Below are 12,980 nucleotides of genomic sequence, written 5' to 3'. Positions count from 1 at the left end.
TTCTTCCAATACTATTTGTGTATTGATATGTTTTTCATACGTGTTTTTTCTCTCCCATTCCCGGCGAGTGTGCACCTGCAACCCGCCATTTTATTTGCCCCTATCTCCTTCTCGCGATCTCTTTAATAGACACGCGCGAAAACGTACGGCCGAACCCGAAAGTAGAACTGCAATATTTCGCATCGCTGGTGTCAAATCTAACTGCCGCTGTCCGGCCTATTCAACTGCCGTTAATAATAGTGAATCTAGCAGCAGTTGCTATCAACAAAATAAAACTAAAAACGAGAATTGAACCCGACACAGAGAACCGATTGGATGCACTTTTAGATCGATAAAAAACGATAGTAAAAAAAAAATATGAAAAATAAAAGTCCAATGCACCGAAGTAATATAAACAGTGTACGAAAAGTCGATTAACACGGGATTCAAAGTAATACGAAAAATGTTTGTCTTTGCGATAGAGCGAATTATACGCCGAAAAACGAAATGTTTGAATCGAGAAAAAATGGGGAAATTAAAGTTCTGTGAAATATGGCTATGACCTGTCCTACACAACAGCATCCGAATTTCTGGAACTGGACAGGCGGTGCTGCTAGTTGGTCGAACTATCCCACGGCTGGTGCATCGCGGTCACGATGCAATCGTTTCAGGCTTGTGCATCGGACATTTCTGGGATTTACCGTGCGCTCTCCGATGCATTTCCACCGTCATGATCGGAGTCGATGTCCCTGCTCAATTTATGCCGCGTGCAGGCGCCTGTTGCCTTCCACGCTTTATATGCACTCGGTCCAGTTGCATTCTGCGAAGTGTGTCTTGCAATGGATACCGCATCACAGTCTTCTTTACCCCGTTGAGCATTATCTCGCGTATACTTCAGGTAAATACTACCAAAGTACTATGAAATAGAATTGCAAGCGGGTGAACTTAAAACCAGTGACGAATCAACCTATACCGATCGTCTTTGCGGATGGATTTCCATATGCCTGAAATATCCTCAGGTTTAGGAACGCCATTGATCACGTTGCGTCATATTACCGAGGCAACAGCAATTTGCGCTTCGTAGAGGGTGGAATTCCGTTTCGGTTGTATTAACATATCGAGAAATTATATAAATTTTGTTTATTATTTATTTGTTATTATTCCTCGTTATAAAATCATTAAAATATATAGTAAAGGAGAATATACAATATTCAATGAAAAAATCATACACGTGTATGCTTCGTAAAAGAAATTTTATGCAAAGCAATGGCTCACTTCATCGATTTAATCTGTCAAAAAAAAAAAAAAAAAAGACGAACTTCACTCATGGACCTCTCATATGATTTTCATCGCGTTCAACAACGCTCAGGGCTCGAGTCTATGTGTTTTATGAATTATGCAATATTTTTTAACACCATTTTGGGATGTGCACTTAATCAATCGTGATGGTCAATATCGAGTAATGGGCGCCATCGCCTAGTAATTTCGTAGGGATTGTGCAAATTTACTCTCTCGCGCGAAAACGCTGCATCCCTGCACCAGTGTGGATGCACTATGGTTATCGATGCATGCCCGTCCCGATGCATAACGACTGGCACAAACCCTGTTAATATTGCCGTGGCGTAACCGGGGATTGCAGTTATTGCAGTAACAAGTTTGGCCATGCTGCCAGAACCTAAAAGTAATTATCCTTTCGTGAGTTTAGCTTGCAGACGGGTTTTGGCTTCCCGCGGCCGGAATCCTTAAGTGGACGCATCGATGCGCCATTGCATCCATGCACTGATGCAACCAAGTACCTCGTAGCCCGCCCCGAGCCGGACGAGTAGTTACGAAACTTGCACAGTCAGACAAGATGCCCGAAGTGATGCATACATGCAGAAATAGGATGGTAAGAAGGTGGTGCGCTGATTATGCAATTCCAGTGGCGCATCCCTCACAAGATAGTTCACTAATGATAAAATATCGTCGCGTGATTGCAAACCTTACCGATGCATTTCGCACTGCGTGCCACTTGAGAGTCTCATCGTTTCAAGGCAAGAATCACAGCATCCTTCCGCTTACGTATGTCTGATGCACTTTTATCACCATTACATGGATGCAATACATTAAAGCTTCCAAAACGTCTCCGCGATTCTCTCAACATCAGTGCTGTAAGAATACATCTAGTTTTATATATTTTCGTGAAAAAGCAGAAACGCAATCAAAATTCTTCGGGGTCTCTTCCGCTCCTTGAAACATTTACACCCACACCCGATAGAAACCGAAAGGCAGCTTTATTGCACTTTCCTCCAAGATCCGTCATGCCCTTGGAATTTCAACCGTTCTTTCCATGCATTCTTTTTATCACTCTTCCGTTCCTTCAACTCGCGCCTGTCCTTCCATCGCAGCAACTGCAACGACGATTCCAACTGTACGCCACCACCTTCGGCTACGCTTTTTTACTCGACTCTTTGCCCGGGGCCCGCTGCTTACTGGCGCGAAGGAGCACATCTAGCAATTCCCCAAGCAAGCAAAGAAGAACATACCAGCCTGTAGGAACATCGGGAAGACCGTAACTCGGCTTAAGTATTTATAGTTGCACCGAGAAATGCACTCTGTTTGTCTTGGTTTTGCCGAGACGCCGTTTGCCGCTTCTAACTTTCCCAACTGCGACGCCCATCTTCGCTACTCCCGCGTATCTGTATACGTGAAAACGTAGGTACACGCGGCTATATATTTAACTTGAAATGCCGTATATACGTATTCTAGGTAAGTTAATGTTACGTCAAGACTGCATTAAGCTTTGTATGCAACGGGTGTAAAAGTATTAAGTCAGTCGTCGAAAGCAGTACTTGTTTTTTGGATATTGAAAAAGAAAGACAATAATAATAAAATGATAAAATTATCGGAAAAATATTGATGCACTTTATCCTACGTTAAACCGCCTATACGTAAAATGCATCTGCATCGGATGTCTGAATAGCGTGAAAGTTGAAAATACAAGCAAGTAGTAGCAAGTAGTAGCAAGCACGAAGTGGAGGCCGAACGGAATCGAACGACGAAGAAAGTTTCATTCAGTTTTTTTCTCATTCGTTTGCTTTTCCGTGACACTCCCTTATACGCTGGCTCCCCCTTGCTGCCCCTTTTTTCTAGCACTCTCCACTTTTTATTCTTTGTCGCGCTTTTATCATTCCCTCCCTCTTACTCCTTCGTGGTACGATCCTTAGCGAGTATTGCTAAGGGTAGCAACTCCTTCGTATCTTCGATAAGAAACTTCGCGGCAGACTGCGTTCCAGGGGCGTAACAAGAAACGATATGCTGGGCTCCGGACTTCCGGATATTACGTGGCCGACACAGAGATATCTGTCAAGTTTCTTGCAGCTGGCGTATCCCCTTACCCCGCGTATCTTGCTTATCCGTATGTAGAGCGGCTTCACTTTAGTGTACAGGATTAGATAATTTCAGTTGTTACATTACACGTATATATACATATACAACATTGTAATATTGTTCTATTCCTGTTTCGTGTACAATGATATAGTGTATATTAGTTTTGTGGACTAAAGGGTTTATAATGTATATACTGCTTCACTTTATATAGGTTTTTGCGGTACTGATTATTGGTTACCCCGTAGCTCTCACGTGTACCTCTAGTGTATATCTATAGTGGAGATTCAAAAGTTTCCATGAAAGCGGCAGGACAACGAGCAACTTCGCAGTGAGGGTGTGTAGTAGGGGTTGCACTGTGTCGAAACTTGACAAAACTTCCTTTACTCTTGAAGTGTTCTAGAATTTTGTAGATAAGAAGTAAGACAGTGTGCACGTGGGAAAGAGAAAAGAGACAAAAGGGATAAGAGTTATCTCGAATCATATATACATCTCCTGGAACGTGTTGAAGAAATGGCCTCGCCGCTTAACGTTGATGCATTTCTTCCTTGAATTCTGCTTCACGGTTTCCTCCTCTCAGGCTATTTTCGTCCACTGTTTCCACTTGTGTTTTTACCAACGAAATCTAACTTTTCGTGCTATATTTCTTGGCCAATTTTTCTTGTGTTCTTTTCAAAATATAAATTCCGTTTGCTCTTGGTTATAAGTTTTCTTTCTTTTTTTTTTCACGGAATAAAATTCACTGGTGGCTTGCCACAGGACCATTTTCCAAGTTCCTCACGTTTCCTTCGATCTACTCCAATTTGAAAATTGGCCCCGATCCATAAAATAGAAACACCGGTGAGTGCCTATAGTGGAAATGTATTTTAAGGTAATTAGAGGATTCCGCGTGCCATTTCCAAGACTTCTCTCGTAAAGTAGGTAAATTCTCGAAAGGACGAACGAAATGTCTTCTCGTAACAGCCTTCGTATTATATTACTTCCATTCAAAGTGGGAGTATCCTTGCATCACGAGCTCACTGGTCCTGCCTTTACGGTCTCTAATGTACAGATGCCCGTTTAGGGAACTACGACATTTCGAATTGATAGCACATGCCGATGAGATTAACTTAACGATCGAATATACATATTTATTGGACTGGCAATAGGAAAATGATATTCACTTAATAACTGTTTATTAGGATGCAGCGTATTGTGGTCACTCGTTTGTAGCCTTGACATACATGTATATTTAATGCATCTGGACGTGCGAGTCTAAAAGCACCTAATACTAAATCTAGTATGCAAGTGGAGTAGATAAAAGATAGGCGAAAGATAGTAGGACAGTAACGTATCGCGAAGTGCATCCTTTGCATGCATCTAAATGTACATGCCTGAGATAGACATCGTAAGGCAGCTGCATACGTGCATATTTGTTGGTGCAGTTGCACGTGTGCCAGAGGAAACTAGTGATTCGGGAAATAAGACAGATGCATCGTTTGACCTCGATGAGGTTTCAGAGGGGCGAGTGGGGGGGGGAGGAGCAGCACGTGGTCACGTCGTTCTCAAGGAGACAAATGAATGAGCCTAACGAGATAACGATTACTTCTGACTTCTTTGTATGAAACGTCATGTATAACGGTGCAAATAAAAAGAATTTGTCTTTTGAAATTTATGGGTCTTAGACTGATGTGATTGGTACTTCTGAAAATTGCTAAAACGTGGCTTGCCTAGGGGGTTGCTAGAGAACGATCCACGGTGACTGCTTCCAGACTATTGGTAGGGGTTGGAAAATCCTGGAAACATTATTCTCGATTTACAATACTCTATCGAAATGCTTTTAAGGTCTCCCGCCTTGAAGGAAAAATTCATTCTTAAATGTGTCGCGAAATCGCATTTAAAGTTGCAGTCGAGAATTTCTACGACTGTTTCTTACCGGATGCTGGGTCTGACGGTGGTAGTGGTGGCACTATGGGGGTGATAGTATACTGTAATAGTTTTGGGAATAGTTTCTTGGGGGGTGAAAAAGAAAAGATTGAATATTGGTGAAGAGCGATTGGCGGAAGCCATATTGAAAATTGGAGAACGCATGGGAGAGGTAAGTGACGTCATTCATTTACGAGCCCTTTCGAACCTCAGGTAAACTTTGTAGCAGTGTGTATATTTTATTTTACGTTGTCTTTATTTAGAAGCGTCTCAACGATGTATCCCTTCTTATTGCGCAACATCCTTTAAGACCGTCACCCCTTAGCAGTCCACATAGCGCGAGAACTCTTGGACAACTTGGTAAATGGGATTTGATTGGATTTAAAAGTTTGCATTATTCTTGCGTAACGGCCTTTTCTAACGTGCCGCGCATTTGTTGATGATAGAAAAAAAGGGGTGAATATTGTAGGAAGGAACGACTTTCGAACATTGGGCCCATCGCGGCAAATTTTATTACAAGGGGGCAGAAGGGACAGAGGGAGGGTTGCCACTTTTCGAAAATTACCTTACACACTTTTATCCCCTGGATTTTTGTTCAAGTATCCTTATCTAAATACGAAATTAGGGCGAGGCAAATTTTCTCTAAATATTCTACGAAGTTTTGAGAGAGGGGCTTCCAACTTTTTTTCTGGCGATAAAACGTAATTCTTACATGACATTAACGAGGGCGGTCAACAATTCTAATTTGTCTTATATTCTTTGAAACTTGTATAGAAGACAAAAGGAACAAGCAATATACACATTCCATTGGCATTAAAAAAGAGGAAACAAAAATCTCACCAAACCAGCCATATCTGCTAATGATTTTCCCTGACTGAAAAGAATTATAATTTTTAAGGCCATTCTACAATGCAGCATAATAAGAAATAAGGAATAAGAAATAAGCAATAAGATCTTCATTTGATATTTACGTAATTCCATTGGATCCTCCAATTAGGAAGGAGAAAATCGTTTTTAAAAACGAGCTTTTACTAAGTCTGTACGATTTTTATGACGTCTTGGACATAGCAACGATACGGGAGCGGTTGCTAGGGTCTTTAAGGACTTCACGGAGCACGTTATTACCTGTCACCTGTCATTATCTGTCAATATATAAATATTAAAAAAAATTTGTATGCGTTTATTCATACAGATAAGTAAATCATTACTTCATTTTTAAAGTCACGTTGACTTTTATCGTAGAGAAATTTCATTTCTCTAACGATATTGATAATGACCTCGTCTATAGAGCTGGTAATGACAGGTGACAGGTAATAACATTTGACAATGATGTTTCGTGCTCCGTCAAATCCTTAGCGACCCTAGCAACCGCTTCCGTATCGTTGCTATGTCCAAGACGTCATAAAAATCGTAGAGACTTAGTAAACGCTCGGTTTTAAAAACGATTTTCTCCTTCTTGATTGGAGGATCCAATAGAATTACGTAAATATCAGATGAAGATCTTTTTGCTTATTTCTTATTCCTTATTTCTTATTATGTTGCATTGTATAATGGCCTTTAAGGAAATTGAGACGGTACCGTCTATTAAATAATGAATATAGGTTCTCTCACTTGATGATTAATACATAAATAAATTTTCTCCAACAAATGTTGATAACAATAGCAAAATCATCATATTGAATGTCTGAATATTTCAATTTATTATTTATATTATTTTTGTTGAACTATGTTTTGATGGTCAATAATCAGTTGCACCTTTAGAGTGGGATATATGAAAGAGTAAAAAACATTTTTAAATAACAAATTTGATTCCTGTTTGCTTTGCTTACAAAATGTAAATCTATTTCTTTTATTAGTTTTAAACATATTTTTCATCACTTTTGCAAAATGTCTCAACGAAGTGCCAAAGTGCCTCAAATGAACTAGGCAACAGCCATCAGTCAACATTGAATTATCCCTAGTCACATATACTCTGTGTAACGTAAGTTCGTCTATCTACATAAAAGGATACTACATTCATCATCCGCTAACAATTTCTCATTTTCGAGTCTCCTTCACGTGTAACAAACATAAACATATAATCACAAGAACCATAAATCCAATATACTAATTAAAACACAAGAAGCATCGAAATAGCAAATAATTAATACATTGTAGTCAAGCGATAAGCTGCCAAAATTTGAACTAGCAGGATTCTGGTATGAAACGGCATCGGTTAGACGATGTGGCTGCGGTTACGGGCATTACCTACCGGGCTTTAAGGGGGTTTTAAGGGGGTTTGAAGCTGACTCTACCGTGAGGGTTTAGGGACGATGTTCCTGGGGGATGTGGAGATTCTAGAGGTTGTGATGCTTGGAGGGTTGCACTAGAGGTTGGTCAGAATTTTACTAGCCCCCCCCCCTCCCCCCCTCCACCTCATCCTTCTCAATGTCCCCCTGGGTTGCCGTTGGACTGAGGTTGCACTGTTCACGGCGATTAATTCATTGCCGCTTACCGCATCCTACCGCAAACCACCTTCTGTCCACCATACTACGTACATATGCTACTTGCCAGCTCTAGCATTGCCATTACTACTGCCATTACCGCTACATATAGTTGTTACCATTGCAAGTCTTTTTGCCTATATCTATATATACCGTAGATCTCTTGTGCGGCTATTCTCACCATCTTTGCTACTATTCGGATTCGTATCAGTGCTATAGTTGGGAATTTAGTACGTTGTGCGTTTCAAAGTGGTGCTTTGCTGACTTTATTTTCTCCATGGAATATTCTGAAAAATTCTTCTTTTGTTAAGATTTCTCTCGACGAGCGTTATGAGTCTTCCTGATTTATATTGCGAACCGCATCTAGTGTCCCTAAAATTTGTTTGTTCGTACCCACCGCTGACGTCATGAAAAATAACGCAAGGAGATTCGAGAGACGTCGCTAAATTCTTCCTGACGTATACATGAAATAATATTACGAGAAATTCACTACGGTGGAACAGATATTCTTTGCGTTTGGCGATCGAAGATTCACGAAGGACTAAGCATTCTTCTTGATTTAGAATCAAAATCAATGTAATCTCGAGTACAGATTCAAGCTTCGAATGACGCACTGCATCCCTTCAGAACAGATTTCTGAAAATATATAACGGAAATTTAAAACGGCCGTGTTTGATAATCGTGCACGATGCAAAGGTCTGGGTGAAAAAGACACGTGGAATTTTGAGATGAAATCATCTATATATATGTATATAAAAAAAGGGAGGATGCGACATGGACAAATAAAAGATTCCTAACCCATATAAATATGTCAGGAAATTCAGACAGCGTGTGTATCGAATAGATTGTGATTTTAAGCGTTTCTGGGGAATTCCTGATTTACCGACCTACTTTTGATTTATTGCGTCGCCTTTTCTGACCACCCTCTCTCAAATCATCCCCCGACTCGTTGTGTCTCTCCCTCTTCTTCTTCCTCGTGTGCGTGCTTTCCCCGATCTTTGGACCGTGCCAGGTTACGCTGTGTAGTCCCTTTGCAACTCCCCTTCCACCCCCTTCGCTACGTAGAAAAGTCTAGAGACGTGAAATTAATTTACGCTCATAGAAATCACCCTTCGTCATGTATATATGTATGATGTACTCGTATGTTATATTTTACACGTGGCGCAGAACACGTGTGCGACCCCATATTTGATGTAGTTTTTCTCTTTCTTTTTCTTTTGGGTTTTCCTTGTGTTCTTATATAAACATATGTATTCGTGATATCTCGTATACTTGAAAGTCCAATGGTCTGGTTTCTCTGTTTCTTTTTTATTCGTTTACATTGGCCTTTTTGTTCTGTTTTCCGTGATATATTTTAACCTATAAAATTCAGGAGGAATGTAAAACTTATTCCAGTAATTTTATGTGCTTTATACAATACATTACTTTGTTTGCCGGCAAAATATTTACCTAATTAACATCTTGAGATACAATTGTGATTGCGCGTCCAGCGGTTTAACCCCTTGATTGTGAGTGACACACGTAAGGACGGGAAAAAGTGGTGCCATTTTTGCGTTATGACACATATGTGGGCACTTAAAAAAACAACATATTTTTACTATGCATACTGATTTCATTGTTATTTGGTAAATCATAGTTTTTGAGGTCGCTAAATCCGAATTTGAAATCAGATGTTTCAAATTCAAAATGGCGGATCCAATATGACGAACGAGAATTTGAAAAATAGTTTCAATTCGATGAAAGTTAGTATTCCATTCCAAAATGGCAGATCGAATTTTTATGGTATGGTATCAAAAAATCTTACTCAAACACCAAAAGATACAAACTTCCGTTGAAGTCCAACTATTTTTCGGATTTCCATCGGCCACATTTCAATCGTCATTCTCAATTTTAAAAATCTAATTTTACGTGAAATTCAAATTCTGCGACCTGAAAAACCATAGAGTACCTTTTTTCATCGAAATCAAGCTACTTTTCGAATTTGCATCCGCCATATTGGATCCGCAGGTTTGAAATTTTAAGATTTGATATCAGATTCGGCTTCAGTGACCTTGAAAGAACCGTAATACTGAGATTATACGATAATTTTATCAAATTTTTTTTCTGACACAAAAGTGGCACAAAAATCTCATCTCTGCCACACTCCTAAGAGGTTAAGAAATTGACAAACGTTGTACTGCTGGTATTATCAAATTCCCAGTTCCCAGTGTAAATTCGTTATACAATCAATCAATACGAAGTATCTATAAAGTTGCAATAGGTGCATCGGTGCATCGGTGCATCGAAAGGGGTTAAGATTGTTAATTACGAGTGGCGGGAGCTTTGATTAGTTTAATGAATAAGAGAAGAAAGAGTACGTGATAAACGAGAGAGAGAGAGAGAGGGACAAGGAGAGGGAAAAGGGAGGGAGACAAAAACGCGTCCACAGGATCCACGTGGCCGTGTCGTTGTACCGACGGGGGCAATTCTGTAATCGGCTGTAAAAAGGTCAAACCCGCCCGTATAGTAACAAACATTAATTTCATCCTCCGTTATATCCCGAGGGGGATGAAAGTTAGCATGGTTCTCGACCGCCAGACCCTCCACTTCACGTCTTTTTTCATCCCTTGCTCACCTCCACTTCGTTTTACAACCCCTTTCTTTGACACTCGGGCTCTTTTACACACTCACTCGTTCATTCATTACCACCTCGTTCCCTTGCCACCCCTACTCTCTCTCTCTCTCTCTCTCTCTCTCTCTCTCTCTCTCTCTCTCTCTCTCTCCTCCTCCCTCTCTCTCTTTTATTATCACTATCCATTCGCGCCCTCTCGCCGGCACCTAGCCACCCCGAATACCGGAACCAGTGATGCCAACAGTAGCAGTATTATCGAGCACCACTCTTGTGGTTAACAACCCCTGCGTTATGGGACATGATGGCGGGGGAGGGTCCACGTTCTCCTTCTTTCTTTCTTCATTTTTCGAATCGCGCAATTATTCCGCAATTATTATAGTACTGGTCTTGCGATTTTTCGACCCCTAAGAACGCTGGCGCCATTGGCAATACTTGACTCCCGAATGAAAAAGTTGACCGGGTACATAGAATTGCGGGGGCTTAGAAACGAACGAACAACCCCTTCTACGGGTTGTCGCTGACGTTGACATTGTTGACTCCTGCCAGTGAGGATAAGGGCTGACTTGTCCGGCTGTAATCAGTCCAATGATAATGGATTAATTAATCATATCCCTTCTCTTACACTTTTCTATAGTTCATGTACCTTTCAGCCACCTAACCCTTCCAGTCAACTTCCCCAAACCCCATACTCATTTTCATCACTTCTCTTGCTTCGACCCTCTCGCTATCAATCTGGATCAATAGCTCAAACTGTTACGAGTTCTTTGCTTGCAAATTTATTTTTCTTTTCTTCTCTGTCATATTCTTTTTTCTAACCTTTCAACTTTTTCTTAAATTGAATTCTGAACCTGCCTCTTTCAAGCATTATAGCATTTTTTTTTTTACTTAACCTCATTATTATGACTTATTAATTCCATTTATTATAGTTTTATAGTACTGACTAGCATTTTTAAATACTGCTGCTCACAGTGTCACGCTTATATACAAAAAATATATATATGCATGTTTTATAGGATTCTCATATATGTATGTCCATGTATATGCAGACTACACTGACATAGATAGATGCGAGATGTACCTTTACACGTAATGGGAGCTGGTATGATAACTGACTAGGGGCTGGGATCGTTCATCACGCAAAAGAATGGCAAACGCCCATGCGCGCCATCTTGAATTTGCAAGAAAATTATCTTATCGAGTGATGGGTCTCGCTCTGTTAGATAGCGCCAGTGGTGTTCGTGGCTCGGCGTGGATACGGTAGGGGTGCCTTCAAGATGTAGCCAGTTCATCTCTTTGGCTAAATTGCTTCCAAGTCTGAAACTTGTGCCTACACTTTTTGTAAAATTGAAAAAAAAAAAATTAAATCGTTCAGCTCTATCCCGTAGGCGCAGTTGCTGAAAAATATACCAAGTTGAATAAAGTACGGCTTATACAGTCAATTAAGAAAATATTGAAATACATTTTGGAACAACTTAAAGACGCATTTCCTGTCCCCATGCGCGCAGTCGCTCTAACCAAATTGCACTTCAAAGGGACGGCACGTGTAGTTCCTCCAGTGCACATACGAACTAATCAAAGCAACAATTTCTGTTGTTCGAAACAAATATTATTCACTTGATTTACATGCGTGCAGTCGAATAGATTCAATCGGATGAGCTTTATTGAAACTATGCGACGAAGTTGACACAACAGCGCAGATTTCGTTGAACAAACTTTATCGTAATTAATAGAAATAAAATTCATTGAAATAAAATCTTCTTTTTCCTTCTGTTTCTGAGCGGTTGGATTTATCAAACTCTTTCTCTCAGCGCACAACCATGGCCGTCTACGAAGATTCAGGAGAAACTGTGCGAAATAATAAGAAACTTTTTTTTTTTCGTCCACCTTCCTTTCCCCTTCGCCACAAGGGTTTCTACGGGTTAGTTATTTTTTTCTTTCTTCCCTATATACCCTGCTATTCTCTCACTTTGAGAATTCAGCTCATTTCTACAGTGCTGCTCCGTACTGCTTGCTCAGGTGATGCTTACTGAGGGCTGATGGGGGTTGAATACTCTAGAGAGGGATGACGGTCTTAAAAAAGAAAGAAAGAAAGAAAGAAAGAAAGTAAAGTACGTTTAAACTTTCTTCCGCGAGCCTCCTATATTATCCCGACAATTCAATATCGAACTGTCGGATTGGAGTTCACGGGGGTCATGCGTCTACGAAGGGGTAGGTAGGTATAGAACAAACCCATCCCCAACATCAAGCGTACCACCCATTTCGGGAGGGTCTTGACTGATTTATTAAAGGGTGTCAATAAAAAATTACAAGTTTGAGAAAGTTCCAAGGCCTATATATGGGAAGCTCTAAATCAACGTATAAGAGGTTAGGAAGCACTTGGGGTTCCTCGTGGCTTCGGAAATACTCTGCCAGTGGTGGGGCTGAGTATATGAGGGCTTGGTTGGTTTAGTAAGGGCGCGAAACCACCCTTGCAAAGTCAATTTACTTTATAGTACTGAGAACTTCAGAAACGCTGCTGCTGGCGCTGCTACTGTCGGTGTGATGCTATAGGTAGGGTGGTAGTGGTGATCCTCCCCTCCCTCCCACATCGATGTCGGTGACGGCGTTGATGCCGAACTGAATTGGCTCACCCCCCC

At 40.7% G+C, this 12,980-nt stretch overlaps 1 protein-coding gene across 2 annotated transcripts in view; it reads left to right on the top strand.

The window, feature by feature from the left end:
• Window positions 1–12,980, top strand: part of LOC107270933 (E3 ubiquitin-protein ligase MIB1) — a 292,845-nt gene that overhangs the window by 74,532 nt on the left and 205,333 nt on the right. The gene's annotated exons all lie outside the window — the stretch shown is intronic.

This window comes from Cephus cinctus, unplaced genomic scaffold (assembly GCF_000341935.2).
Source record: "Cephus cinctus unplaced genomic scaffold, Ccin1 Ccin1_scaffold0857, whole genome shotgun sequence".
In the NCBI taxonomy this organism is placed as follows: Eukaryota; Metazoa; Arthropoda; class Insecta; order Hymenoptera; family Cephidae; genus Cephus; species Cephus cinctus.
Note: the sequence above shows the minus strand (reverse complement) of the source record. Positions and strands in the feature narration are given on the sequence as shown.